The sequence below is a fragment of the Gossypium hirsutum genome, chromosome A06, assembly GCF_007990345.1.
Source record: "Gossypium hirsutum isolate 1008001.06 chromosome A06, Gossypium_hirsutum_v2.1, whole genome shotgun sequence".
NCBI lineage: Eukaryota > Viridiplantae > Streptophyta > Magnoliopsida > Malvales > Malvaceae > Gossypium > Gossypium hirsutum.
Genome location: NC_053429.1, coordinates 112465125 through 112479090, shown reverse-complemented (window position 1 = coordinate 112479090; position 13966 = coordinate 112465125).

Genomic DNA, 13966 nt, shown 5'->3' with positions numbered 1-13966 from the left:
CCTCCTTGTCATGGCCGGCCACTACTAAATTAAGGGGGAAATTGACATGCAAGTCCACCCTTTTATTACATGCACTAATAGATCCTTATAGATTAACCTATCACATTTCAAAAGTGTCACACATAAGTCCTATTAGCTGAATTCACATGCAATCGACTAAATCGAAGCTTAAAACTTTCACACATTCATATTCACATATTTTAGACAATAAATATCATATTCAAATAATTTGGTGACTCGGTTTAGCGGTCCCGAAATCGCTTTCCGACTAGGGTCACTTTAGGGGTGTCACATTATGGACCTTCTCCATCGATTTTTCTTTTGAGGCGCACACGTGTTTTCTATAATCCAAAACTAGTTTTTAATTGTTGTTTTTTAAATTAATGTATATGGTATGTGGTTAAGGTAACTATATGACACTTTGATTATTGAATTGATTTAAAGTTTATTAAATTGAATTGAATATATGTGTTAATGTGAAATTTGGATATTGAATATTGGTTGTATTTGGAAAGTGAAATTAAACCCTATTAACTGTATTAGGCTGAGTCAGATATAGATGACATGCCATAGGATTGGAAGAGTTCAGGGATTTCTTCAACTTTGAGTTTGTGAGGCACTGGGTTCCAATTTACTTTGGTTTAACCGATGAGACACTGGATGTCAATTTATATAGCGCTGGGGAAAATTACTACTTCATATTTATTCGATGAGGCACTGGGTGCCAAACTGGTGTGTTGGTTGGATTCGTGTATCCGTCCGAGTCCGAGTCGTGTTAATTGGGGTAAATAATTAATAAAGTTTTATAATTGATATTGAAATGGCATGGTGTGAGAAATGGAATTGATATAGTGAATTGAAAATAAAATGTGAAATATGTTGTAAATACATGGAATACATGAGTTATATACTCATGAATTGAATATGGAATGGATAGTGCCATTGTTTAAATGATATGTTGAACAAATTATGGAAAGCTAATATATAGCAAGTGATGAAAATTGAGTATGGCATATAATGATGTATTCATGAATTGAGTATTGCATGGCTAATGTCATTGTATGAATAAATGTGATTTTAAATATTCAATTTTGTTTATAATTAATATGTGCATATTATATTATCTTATCTTTAATTATTCAAATTATAGAAATACCACTGAGTTTTACTCAGCGTATGGTTTCGTTTTCCGTACGCAGGTTAGATACTTCACTTTTTGATTGCCGATTCAGTATCCAACAACGATCCTGAACTCAAATGTGGTGATGTCTATCTTTTGTATCGGCATGTACCTTGGGTGTCTAAATAATAGTTATTTTGTGGTTTGATTGAAAATGAGGTTATAAGTTTAATGTTTCTATACTAGTATCATAAATATTAAATATTAATATCTACAAACACATTTTAAAAAAATGACATTTTAGAACCGTAATTTTTGACACTACAGGAAACCGAGTTGTTACATTCTAATAATTGAACTACCCGCTCCGATTAACCATCAGACTGGGCATGGAATGCTGTGCTAAAATTCAATTTCGTACCTAAATATTCATGCAACTATTTCTAGAATCTCGAGGTAAAATAAGGATCTCGGTCGAAGATATTAAACACAAGTACATCGTGCAGTCTAACTATCTTGTGAATGTAGACTTCAGTCAACTTCAAAAATGACCAATCAATTCTAACTGCCAGAAGCTGACTTCGTCAATCAGTCAACTATCACCTATATGACATTCCTTTTGTCCAGAGATAAAGGTCTACCAACTACGAAATCCATAGTTATTCGTTCTCATTTCCACTCTAGAATAGAGATGGGTTGTAAGAGTCTAGTGGGAACTTGATATTTGGCTTTTACCTATTGACAGGTTAGGCATTTGGCGACATATTCGACGATCTCTCTTTTCATATCGAGCCTCCAATATGTTTCCCACATGCCACGATACATTTTCGCACCACCAGGAAGCATAGCAAAGGGACTATCGTGAGATTTGTGAAGTATCAACTCTTTCAAATCAGCAACATTTGGAACACAGATTCGATTACAAAATCTAAGGCAATCATTATCATCTATACATAAATTCTCAACAATACCTTACGGAACCATTTTCCTTTTCTCTTACAAATTGGTATCGACAAGATGTGCCTCATTTATCTTATCAACCAACACTAGTTTGATTCTCATCTCAGCTTACAAACTGTCATCATCATTAATACTAAGCTAAGAAAACATTGCTCACAATTCAACAACTACCTTCTTGCTTAATGTGTCAACTACGATCTTAGCTGTTCCAGGGTTATAATTAATCACACAATCGTAATCTTTCAACAACTCAACTCAACTCAACAATGTTTGTCTCAGTCAACTCCTTTTGGGATAAAAGGTATTTTAGATTTTTGTGATTGGTATAGATATGACATTTCTCACCATAGAGATAATGTCTCCAAATATTTAGAGCAAAAACCACAATAGCAAACTCGAAATTGTGCATCAAGTCGTGCATTTTTAGTTGCTAAGACCATATGAAATCACCTTGCCATCTTGCATTAGAACACAGCCTAAACCACTTAACGAGGTATTACTATAAACACAAATTTCTTCCCTAACTCATGCAAGGTCAAGATCGGTGCTTCAATCAACATCACTTGCAACTTTTCAAAGCTTTCCTAACAATGATCATTCCACACGAACATCACGTTTTTTTGTAACAGTTTCATCATCGTCAAGGCTATTTTGGAAAACCCATTTACAGATCTTCTGTACTATTTGACGAAACCTAGAAAACTCTAAATCCCCAACACATTTTTTGGTGCTTTCAACTGAAGGATAGCTTCCGACCTTTTTTGGATCAAAATGAATTGCTTCGGCTGAAATAACATGTAACACCCCTAACCCGTATCCGTCGTTGGAATATAGTTTCAAACCATTACCGGAATTTACAGATCAACAGACAAAATTTCAAACATTTCACAACATATAATGTTCAGGTCAAAAACCAATCAAATTCATATTATCAAAGCATCATTTTAATCCAAATTAAAAACATACCAAATTCAATCCATTTTTACCTAGTTCATAAACACTTAAGCATCAACTTAATTTCACATGCATATATCTAAATTTGGTTCAATTTATCATGCCATAATATGGCTTCAAAAACAAGCACATGTTTATATATATACGAAACCAACATTAAACTTATAACCTCATTTACAATCAAACCACAAAATAACTATTATTTAGACACCCAAGGAACAGACCGATACAAAAGATAGACATCACCACATTTGAGTTCAGGATCGTTGTTGGATACTGAATCGGCAATCAAAAAGTGAAGTATCTAACTTGCGCACGGAAAACAAAACCGTACGCTGAGTAAAACTCAGTGGTATTTCTATAATCTGAATAATTAAAGATAAGATAATATAATATGCACATATTAATTATAAACAAAATTGAATATTTAAAATCACATTTATTCATACAATGACATTAGCCATGCAATACTCAATTCATGAATACATCATTATATGCCATACTCAATTTTCATCACTTGCTATATATTAGCTTTCCATAATTTGTTCAACATATCATTTAAACAATGGCACTATCCATTCCATATTCAATTCATGAGTATATAACTCATGTATTCCATGTATTTACAACATATTTCACATTTTATTTTCAATTCACTATATCAATTCCATTTCTCACACCATGCCATTTCAATATCAATTATAAAACTTTATTATTTATTTACCCCAATTAACACGACTCGGACTCGGACGGGTACACGAATCCAACCAACACACCAGTTTGGCACCCAGTGCCTCATCGAATAAATCTGAAGTAGTAATTTTCCCCAGCGCTATATAAATTGACATCAAGTGTTTCATCGGTTAAACCAAAGTAAATTGGAACCCAGTGCCTCACAGACTCAAAGTTGAATAAATCCCTGAACTCTTCCAATCCTATGGCATGTCATCTATATCCAACTCAGCCTAATACAGTTAATAGGGTTTAATTTCACTTTCCAAATACAACCAATATTCAATATCCAAATTTCACATTAACACATATATCAATTCAATTCAATAAACTTTAAATCAATTCAATAATCAAAGTGTCATATACTTACCTTAACCACATACCATATACATTAATTTAAAATACAACACTTAACAACTAGGTTCAGATTATAGAAATACAAACCAGAAATTCCGAGCTATTCGATGTAAACTTTATCTTTCCCCTTTTTTGTCCAGGATTCCGGTACGATATCAGCTACGGAATTAAAAAAATTAAAATTCATCAATATAATGAAATTCAATTTCATATTGAATATTTTAATTTTGACTCAATATTTGCCTAATTTCCAATTTAGTCCCTAAACCGAGACTAATTTTTATTCTTCACAATTAATTCTATATTTTCATACAATTTCCACTTTAAACTAAATTAATTCCCTAATTTCACTTAAATCCCTAAATTTCAATTTTTTCACAATTTAATCCCTATTATTCAAAATTTACAATTCATTCTACAATTTAATCCTTTTTCATTTTTAACTTAAAAATCTATCAATTTAATCCCTAATACTAAAATTATTCAACATTAACAGCACTTGAAAACTCAATAATTACTAAGATTTTGACATAGGTCAGGTAGTACTTAACACCGAGATTTCAAAAACATAAAAATTACAAGAAAAATGACTAAATTGACTAACCAATTGAGCTTTGAACCCTAGAAGTTCCTAAGCCTTGCTTCATTCTTTCTCTTTTTCTTTCTTTCCTTTCTATTTTTGTTTGGCTTTGGCTTTCTATTCTTGTTTCTTTTTTTATTCATTTACTTATTTTATTTTGTTATACATTAGTTTATTATTATTATAATTTATATACACTTAAATTTTAAGTAAACTTATTTTATTATAATATATATTAAATTTATAAATATCTTACTTTATACCGCCTCATTAAGGAACAATGTCATAACTACTTCTTTAGTCCCTTTAGTTTTTCTCTAATCTATAATTCAACTTTCACCCTATATGCAATTTAGTCCTTATACCTAGTTACTCTTAATTCATGCAATTTCATTTAACCAAAACCTAACTAACTACACAACTAGCTTCATAAATATTTTTAAAATATTTATGAAGTCTGATTTACGAGAATGGAGTCTCAGGAATGCACTTTCCGACGCCCCTGACTATGGGGTCGTTACAATTCTCCCCCTAATTGAATTTCGTCCCCAAAATTTACTTGAAAAGAGATGGGGGAACTGAGATCTCATAGTCTCTTCCGGTTCTTAAGTCGCTTCTTTAATGCTATGATTACGCCACAACACTTTCACTAATGGAACTCGCTTATTACGAAAATCTCAACCGGTTCTTTTTCGTATGACAAATCAGGTTGAATTTCAATATCTTCTATCAAAATAACATGAGATAGATCCGATCAATATTTTCTAAGCATTGAAACATGAAAAACATCATGAATTTTTTGTAGTTCTGCAGGCAAAGCTAAACAATACGTCACTCTTTCTATGATCTCATACGGTCCAATAAAACAAGGACTCAATTTTCCTTTTCAGCCAAATCTCAAAATTTTCCTCCAAGGTTGAATTTTAAGAAATGTTTTATCACCAACAAAATATTCAATATCTCGACATTTTAAATCTGCATATGATTTCTGTCTATCAAAATCTCTCTTCAATCTATCTCAAATTTTCTTAACAATGTCTTTCGTTTCTCGAATTAATTCTGGCCCAATTATTCTTCTTTCACTCAATTCCATCTAACAAACAGGTGATCGACACCTACGACCATATAAGGCTTCATACGGAGCCATTTGAATACTCAATTGAAAACTATTTTTGTATACAAATTCAGCCAAAGGTAAGTAATGCTTTCAACCTGATTCAAAAACAATAACACAAGTACGAAGCATGTCTTCCAAAATTTGAATAAAACGCTCAGATTGTCTGTCAGTCAGCGGGTGAAAAGCTGTGATAAAATTAAGTTGCGTACCAAGAGATTCGTACAACTGTTTCCAAAATCTCGAAGTGAACCATGGATCTCGATCAGAAATTATCAAAATAGGGACACTGGTAATCTCACTATTTCTTGAATATAAACTTCAGCAAGCTTTTGAAGTGACAGATCAGTCTTGACAGCAATAAAATGAGTCGATTTCGTAAGTTGATCAACAATCACCTAAATAGCATTTTTCTTACTTGCTAGTAAAGGTAACCACGTTTCAAAATCCATCGTGATACAATCCCATTTCTATTCAGGAATAGAAATAGGCTGAAGTAATCTAGTGAGAACCTGATGTTCTGCTTTAACTCGCTAACAAGTTAAACATTTAGCCACATACTCGACTACATCTCTTTTCATTACTAGCCACCAATAAGATTCTCGCAAATCATGATACATTTCCGTTCCTCCAGGATGCAAAGCAAAAGGACTATTATGAGCTTCGCGAAGTATCAACTCTTTTAAATAAAAAACATCCAGAATGCAAATTCGGTTATGAAATCTCAAACAACCATAATCATCAATGCTGCAATTTTCTAATATACCATTTTGAACCATTTCTCTTTTCTTCGCTAACTTGTCATCTTCTAATTGCACTAACTTGATCCGATCAAACATCACCAGTTTGACTTTTAGTTTAGCCAATAGGCTTCAATCATCATTGATATTCAGCTGAGTAAACATTACTCGTAATTCAATTGCTAATTTCCTACTCAACGAATCAACTATAACATTAGCTTTACCAGGGTGGTAATCAATAACATAATCAAAATCTTTCAGAAGCTCTACCCAACGATGCTATCTCAAATTCAACTCCTTTTAAGATAGAAGGTATTTGAGACTCTTATGATCGGTATAAATATAATAGTTTTCGTCGTACAAATAGTGTCTCCAGATCTTTAAAGCAAAAACCACTGTAGTTAACTCTAAATCATGTGTTGGATAATTGCATTCATGCGTTTTTAGTTGACAAGATGCATAAGCAATCACTTTCCCGTCTTGCATTAAAACACAACCAAGACCGCTCAAGGAAGCATTGCTATAAACAACAAAATCCTTCTCGATTCTAGTAAAGTCAAAACTGGTGCTTTAGTCAACATCTGTTTCAATTTCTTAAAACTTTCTTGACACTTATCATCCCAAATGATCTGAACATTATTATGCAACAACTTTATCATCGGTAAGGCTATCTTTGAAAATCGATTTACAAATCTTCGGTAATAACTAGCTAGTCCAAGAAAACTACGAACCTCTGACACATTCCTCGGTGCTTTTCACTGAACAATTGCCTCGATCTTTTTCGGATCAACTCTAATTCCATCTGTTGAGAGAATATGACCCAAAAATACAACCTTTGATAACCAGAATTCACACTTACTAAGTTTTTTGTATAATTATTTCTCTCGTAACACTTGTAAAACAATTTTGAGGTGTTGTTCATGCTCAGATTCAGACTTCAAATAGACCAAAATATCATCAATAAAAAAATACCACAAATTGATCCAAATATGGTTGAAAAATATGATTCATGAGATCCATAAATGCTGCCGGAGCATTCGTCAATCCAAAAGGCATCACTAAGAATTCATAATGACCATATCGTGTACGAAATGTCGTCTTCGGTACATCACTTTCTTTCACTTTCAACTGATAATAACCCAATCTCAAATCAACCTTTGAAAAGATAGAAGCTCATTTTAGTTAATCAAATAAGTCATCAATACGGGGTACAGGATATCAATTCTTAATCATCATCTTATTCAATGCCAATAATCAATACAAAGCCACATTGAACCATCTTTCTTTTTGATAAAAAACACTAGAGCTCCCCAAGGCGATATATTAGGGCGTATAAAACCACGATCCAATAAGTCTTGCAATTGTACTTTTAATTCTTTTAACTTCGTAGGTGACATATGATAAGGGACATTGACATCGGAGCTGTACCATGAAACACTTCAATTGCAAACTCAACTTCCTGATCGGGTTGTGATCCAGGTAATTCCTCGATAAACACATCAGGGAATTCACAAATAGTTCAAATTTTACTGCAATGACTATCAACAGAATTTGAATTGGTAACATAGGCTAGAAAAGCTTCGTAACCTTGATTAAGAATTTTATTAGCTCGAATTGCTGAAATGATACGAGTTGAACCACTTGTTCAAATATGATTCACCTCAATCATATCACTGCTTTCACTATGAACAATAAACTTCATTTTATAGTAATCTAGAATCACCCTGTGCTCCGTAAGCCAATCTATACCCAAAATCATATTAAAATCGCCAAACGACATTATCAATAAATCAACAGGAAAGGTTATATTCTGCATAGTAACGGACATCTCCTACACACCTGATTCACTAACACAGATTGTCCCAATGAACTAGACAGCACTATCGATACTGTAGACGTCTTAGATTTTAAACTTCCCGACTCAACCAATTTAATATTAACATACCCAGATCTATCAAAGCATAAACAGGTTCTGAATGTAATAAAAATATACTTGTCACAACATCATTAGCATCACCATCCTCACGGGCCTACACAACATAAGCTCGAGCTGGCGTTCTGGCCTTCGACTATTGAGTAACAGCATCATTTCCCTTTCTAACACCACCACTCGAAAATGAACCACTTCAACTTGACCTGCGACTCCTAAAAGTAGGCATAGATGTATGAGAAGTAACAGATGTAGCATTTTCATTCTTCGGACAATCTCTAACAAAATGTTTCGTAGATCCACAATGAAAACAACCTCGAGTTAACTTTCAGCATTCACCATGGTGCTTTTTCTCACAATGCTCACAATTTGGAATATCAGTATCCTAAAATAGATCTCGCATACTACCCATAGACACATTCGGTTGTCTATCACGATTTCTATCAGTTCTCTCTGACTTAAAATTTGATCTCCAGCTACCAAGAAATTCTTTTAATCTCTTCATTTATGGATTTGAACTTGCAGCTCCAGGACGCTTTCCAACAGTACGAGTATTCTCAGTCTTTTTATCAAAACCTAGGATTTGCTCTACCATTCTTACCCATTCAACTAAATCTGCAAACTCAGTAATTCTGTGCGATACCAATTGTACTCGCGACTCATCCGTAAACTACACAGGAATCACTTGCAACTGTCAATTTCAGTCGGCACAAATTCAACAGCATACTTACTAAGTCACGAAAATTCTTGTTCATAATCAACCATTGACGTTTCACCTTGTTTCAGCATCAAAAACTCTTGTTTCTGTCTTCAATATACAATTCACCCACATATTTCTTATGAAATTCCTTTTGAAAGAATTCTCAATTTATCTGATCTGTGGGTACATGACGTGTCACTGACTGCCACCAAGCATATGCTTCTTCTTGCAGTAGAGAAACAATACATATTACACTTTCACGCGGGTTGCATTCAAGTTGTTGAAGATGCATTTAGTGGATTCAATCCAAACTTCAACTATAGAAGGATCAACTCCTTTCAATCCTAAGAATTTTGTTGCACCGTATTTACACAATTCTTTAATCGGAGCTCGACGAACAGTAGGTGCATATGTTGTAGCGGAAGTGGTTCCCGCCATACGCTGAAGAGCATCAGCGGTAGCTCTAAGTAACTGTGAATCATTTTTTTTCTCAATATTATCTCGTTCAATGTTAGGTTGTTGAGTACTAACTAGATTAACACTTGGTTGTTGAGTACAAAGCTCTGATACCACTAAATGCAACACCCTTACCCTGTATCCGTCGCTGGATTAAAGTTTATGAGCATTACTGAAATTTACAGGTCAACAGACAGAAATTTCACAACATATAATGTTCAGGTCAGAAACTAATCAAAATCATATTATCAAAGCATCGTTCTAATCCAAATTATAAACATACCAAATTCAATCCATTTTTTCCTAGTTCATAAACACTTAAGCATCAACTTAATTTCACATGCATATATCTAATTTTGGTTCAATTTATCATTCCATAATATGGCTTAAAAAACAAACACATGTTTATATATATACCAAACCAACATTAAACTTATAACCTTATATACAATCAATCCATAAAATAACTATTATTTAGACATCCTAGGTACATGCCAATACAAAAGATAGATATCACCACATTTGAGTTGTTGGATGCTGAATCGGCGATCAAAAAGTGAAGTACCTAACCTGCGCACGGAAAACAAAACCGTACGCTGAGTAAAACTCAGTGGTATGTCTATAATCTGAATAATTAAAGATAAGATAATATAATATGCACATATTAATTATAAGCACAATTGAATATTTAAAATCACATTTATTCATACAATGACATTAGGCATGCAATATTCAATTCATGAATACATCATTATATATCATACTCAATTTTCATCACTTGCTATATAATAGATTTCCATAATTTGTTCTACATACCATTTAAACAATGGCACTATCCATTCCATATTCAATTCATGAGTATATAACTCATGCATTCCATGTATTTACAACATATTTCACATTCTATTTTGAATTCACTATATCAATTCCATTTCTCATACCATGTCATTTCACTATCAATTATAAAACTTTATTATTTATTTACCCCTATTAACACGACTCAGACTTGGATGGATATACGGATCCAACCAACACACCAATTTGCACCCAGTGCCTCATCGGATAAATCCGAAGTAGTAATTGAGCCCAATGCTATATAAATTGACACCTAATGTCTCATCGGTTAAACCGAAGTAAATTGACACCCATTGCCTCATAGATTTGAAGTTGAAGAAATCCCTGAACTCTTCCAATCCTATGGCATGCCATCTATATCAGACTCAACCCGATACAGTTAATAGGGTTTAATTTCACTTTCCCAATACAACCAATATTCAATATCCAAATTTCACATTAACACATATATTCAATTCAATCCAATCAACTTTAAATCAATTCAATAATCAAAGTGTCATATACTCACCTTAACCATTTACCATATACATTAATTTAAAATACAAAGATTAACAACTAGGTTCAGATTATAGAAATACAAACCAGAAATTCCGAGCTATTCGATGTCGACTTTATCTTTCCCTTTTTTAGTCAAGGATTCCGATACAACATTAGCTATGGAACTAAAACAATTAAAATTCATCAATACAACACAATTGAAGTTCATATTGAATATTTCAATTTTGACTCAATATTTGCCTAATTTTTAATTTAGTCCCTAAACCGAGACTAATTTTTATTCTTCACAATTAATGCTATATTTTCATACAATTTCCACTTTAAACTAAATTTAACTCCCTAATTTCACTTCAATTCCTAAAGTTTAAAATTTTCACAATTTAGTCCCTATTATTCAAAATTTAAAATTCATTCTCCAATTTAATTCTTTTTCATTTCTAACTTAAAAATTTGTCAATTTAATCCCTAATAGTAAAATTATTCAACATTAACAATACTTAAAAACTCAATAATTGCTAAAATTTCGACATGATTCGGGTAGTACTTAACACTAGGATTTCAAAAACATAAAATTACAAGAAAAAAAGACTAAATTGACTAATCAATTGAGCTTTGAACTTAGAAGTCCCTAAGACTTGCGTCTTTCTTTCTCTTTTTCTTTTTCTTTCTTTCCTTTCTATTTTTGTTTGGCTTTGACTTTCTATTCCATTTACTTATTTTATTTTATTATCCATTAATTTATTATTATAATAATATATATACTTAAATATTAAGTAAACTTATTTTATTATAATATATGTTAAATTTATAAATATCTTACCTTATGCCGACTCATTAAAGAACAATGGCATAACTGCTTCTTTAGTCCATTTAATTTTTCTTTAATCTATAATTCAACTTTCACCCTATATACAATTTAGTCCTTATACTTAATTACTCTTAAATCATGCAATTTCACTTAACCAAAACCTAATTAACTACACAACTAGCTTTGTAAATATTTTTAATAAATATTTACGAGTCTGATTTACGGGAATGGAGTCTCAGGAATGCACTTGCCGACACCCCTGGCTATTGGGTCGTTACATAGCATGTCCCGAAAATACCATCTCGGATAACCAAAACTCTTACTGAGCTTTATGAAAAATTACTTCTCTCATAAAGCTTGCAATATAATCCTAAGATGCTTATCGTGTTCCGCTTCTGATTTCAAATATATCAGGATATCATCGATGAATACCGCTATGAATTGATCCAATAAGGATGAAATATATTTTTCATGAGATCCATAAATGTCGCAGGAGCGTTTGTTAATGTGAATGGCATCACCAGAAACTTGTAATAATCGTACCTTGTACAAAACGTTGTAGTTGGTACGTTACTATCCTATACCTTCAATTGGTAATATCCCAATATAAATCAATCTTAGAAAAGATGAATGCTCCCTTAAACTGGTCAATAAATCATCGATACGCGTCAAGGGATATCAGTTTTTTATTGTCAACTTGTTTAGCTATCGATATTTAATAAAAAAATAATATTTTAATTAAGATAAATTTTATTTAATAAATTATAATTAATAGACTTGATTATATGAAATAACTACTTAAAATTTTAGGCAATATGTTATTATAGAGAATTAATTTAGTAAAGAATGTAGTTCATAACAATGGTTGTTGTTATAGGTGAAAATCTATTATAGATGGTTAAAATAAAACAAAAAAAATTGGTTCTACTATAAACTTGACTATTATAACAAATGACTGATATAAAGAGGGCTGGCTGTATATTTAAAAGCTTCTTGTTAAAGCTTCCATGGTTGGTGCTTCTTCAACTCCCACTCTTATGGTGTGACCTTACCTAGGTTAAGTGCTACTGATGGTGAGCCTTTCTCAAATGTGTCACACTATAGGAAAATAATGGGTGCTTTACAATGTGTGTTTGACACGACTTGACATTGCTTATAGCGTTAAGAAGGCAAGTCAGTTTATGAATGCCCCCTTAGAGACTTATTGGCGTGCAATTAAAAGAATATTGAGATATTTGCGAAGCATAATGGATTATGGGTTGTGTTACAAAGCCTCATCTGCAAATGTTCTTGAATGTTTTGTTGATGCTGTCTGGGCCTCCTTTCCTGATAATAGGCAGTCTACCTCAAGTTATGTGCTTTACCTAGGAGGCACTCCCATTGTTTGGGGATACAAGAAATAGTCTGTAGTATCAAGGTCTTTCTTTGAGGTCGAATATAGGAGTTTGGCCAATTCAGTGTTTGAAATACTGTGGTTTGAACAACTATTAGCAGAGATGTGGGTTGCAGTACTTGCCAAGCCTGTTATGGTGTGACAATACATCAGCTGTTGCCATGGCTTTAAATCCAATTCATCATGCACGAATGAAGCATGTTGAAATTGATTTACATTTTGTTCGAGAGAAGATAGCTGCAGGAAAACTGGAGGTTAATAATGTTCCCGCTGGTGATCAAGTTGTTGACATTCTTACTAAGCCTCTGTCTTAGTCAACTTTTGTTCTACTCCGGTCAAAGCTTCGAGTCTTATCTTTTTACTGAAGCTAGTAACTCTTTGACAGCTGGGTGGATTTCAAACAATTTTCATTTTCTCAACAACTTCAATGACCAGGAGAATGTTAGAGTTAGTTGTTGACTATTGACTAATTAGTTAAGTCAATTACTATTTAGTTGACAGTTAAGTCTATTATTACTAGTTACTAGACAGTTACTAGTTAGTTGCTTATCAGTCTATAAAAAACAATGTGTTATCAACATATCAATATAGCTCTGACGATTCATCTTTTCAGTATTTTTTGATAGTTCAAAGATTTGATTGACGAAATAGAAGTTCAAAGACCAATTAAGTCCAAAAATACTTTAAAGACCAACTAGATACAAATGGATAAGTTCAAGAGTCAATACATATATATAACCCTTTTATTTATTTCATTAGGGCTTACCAG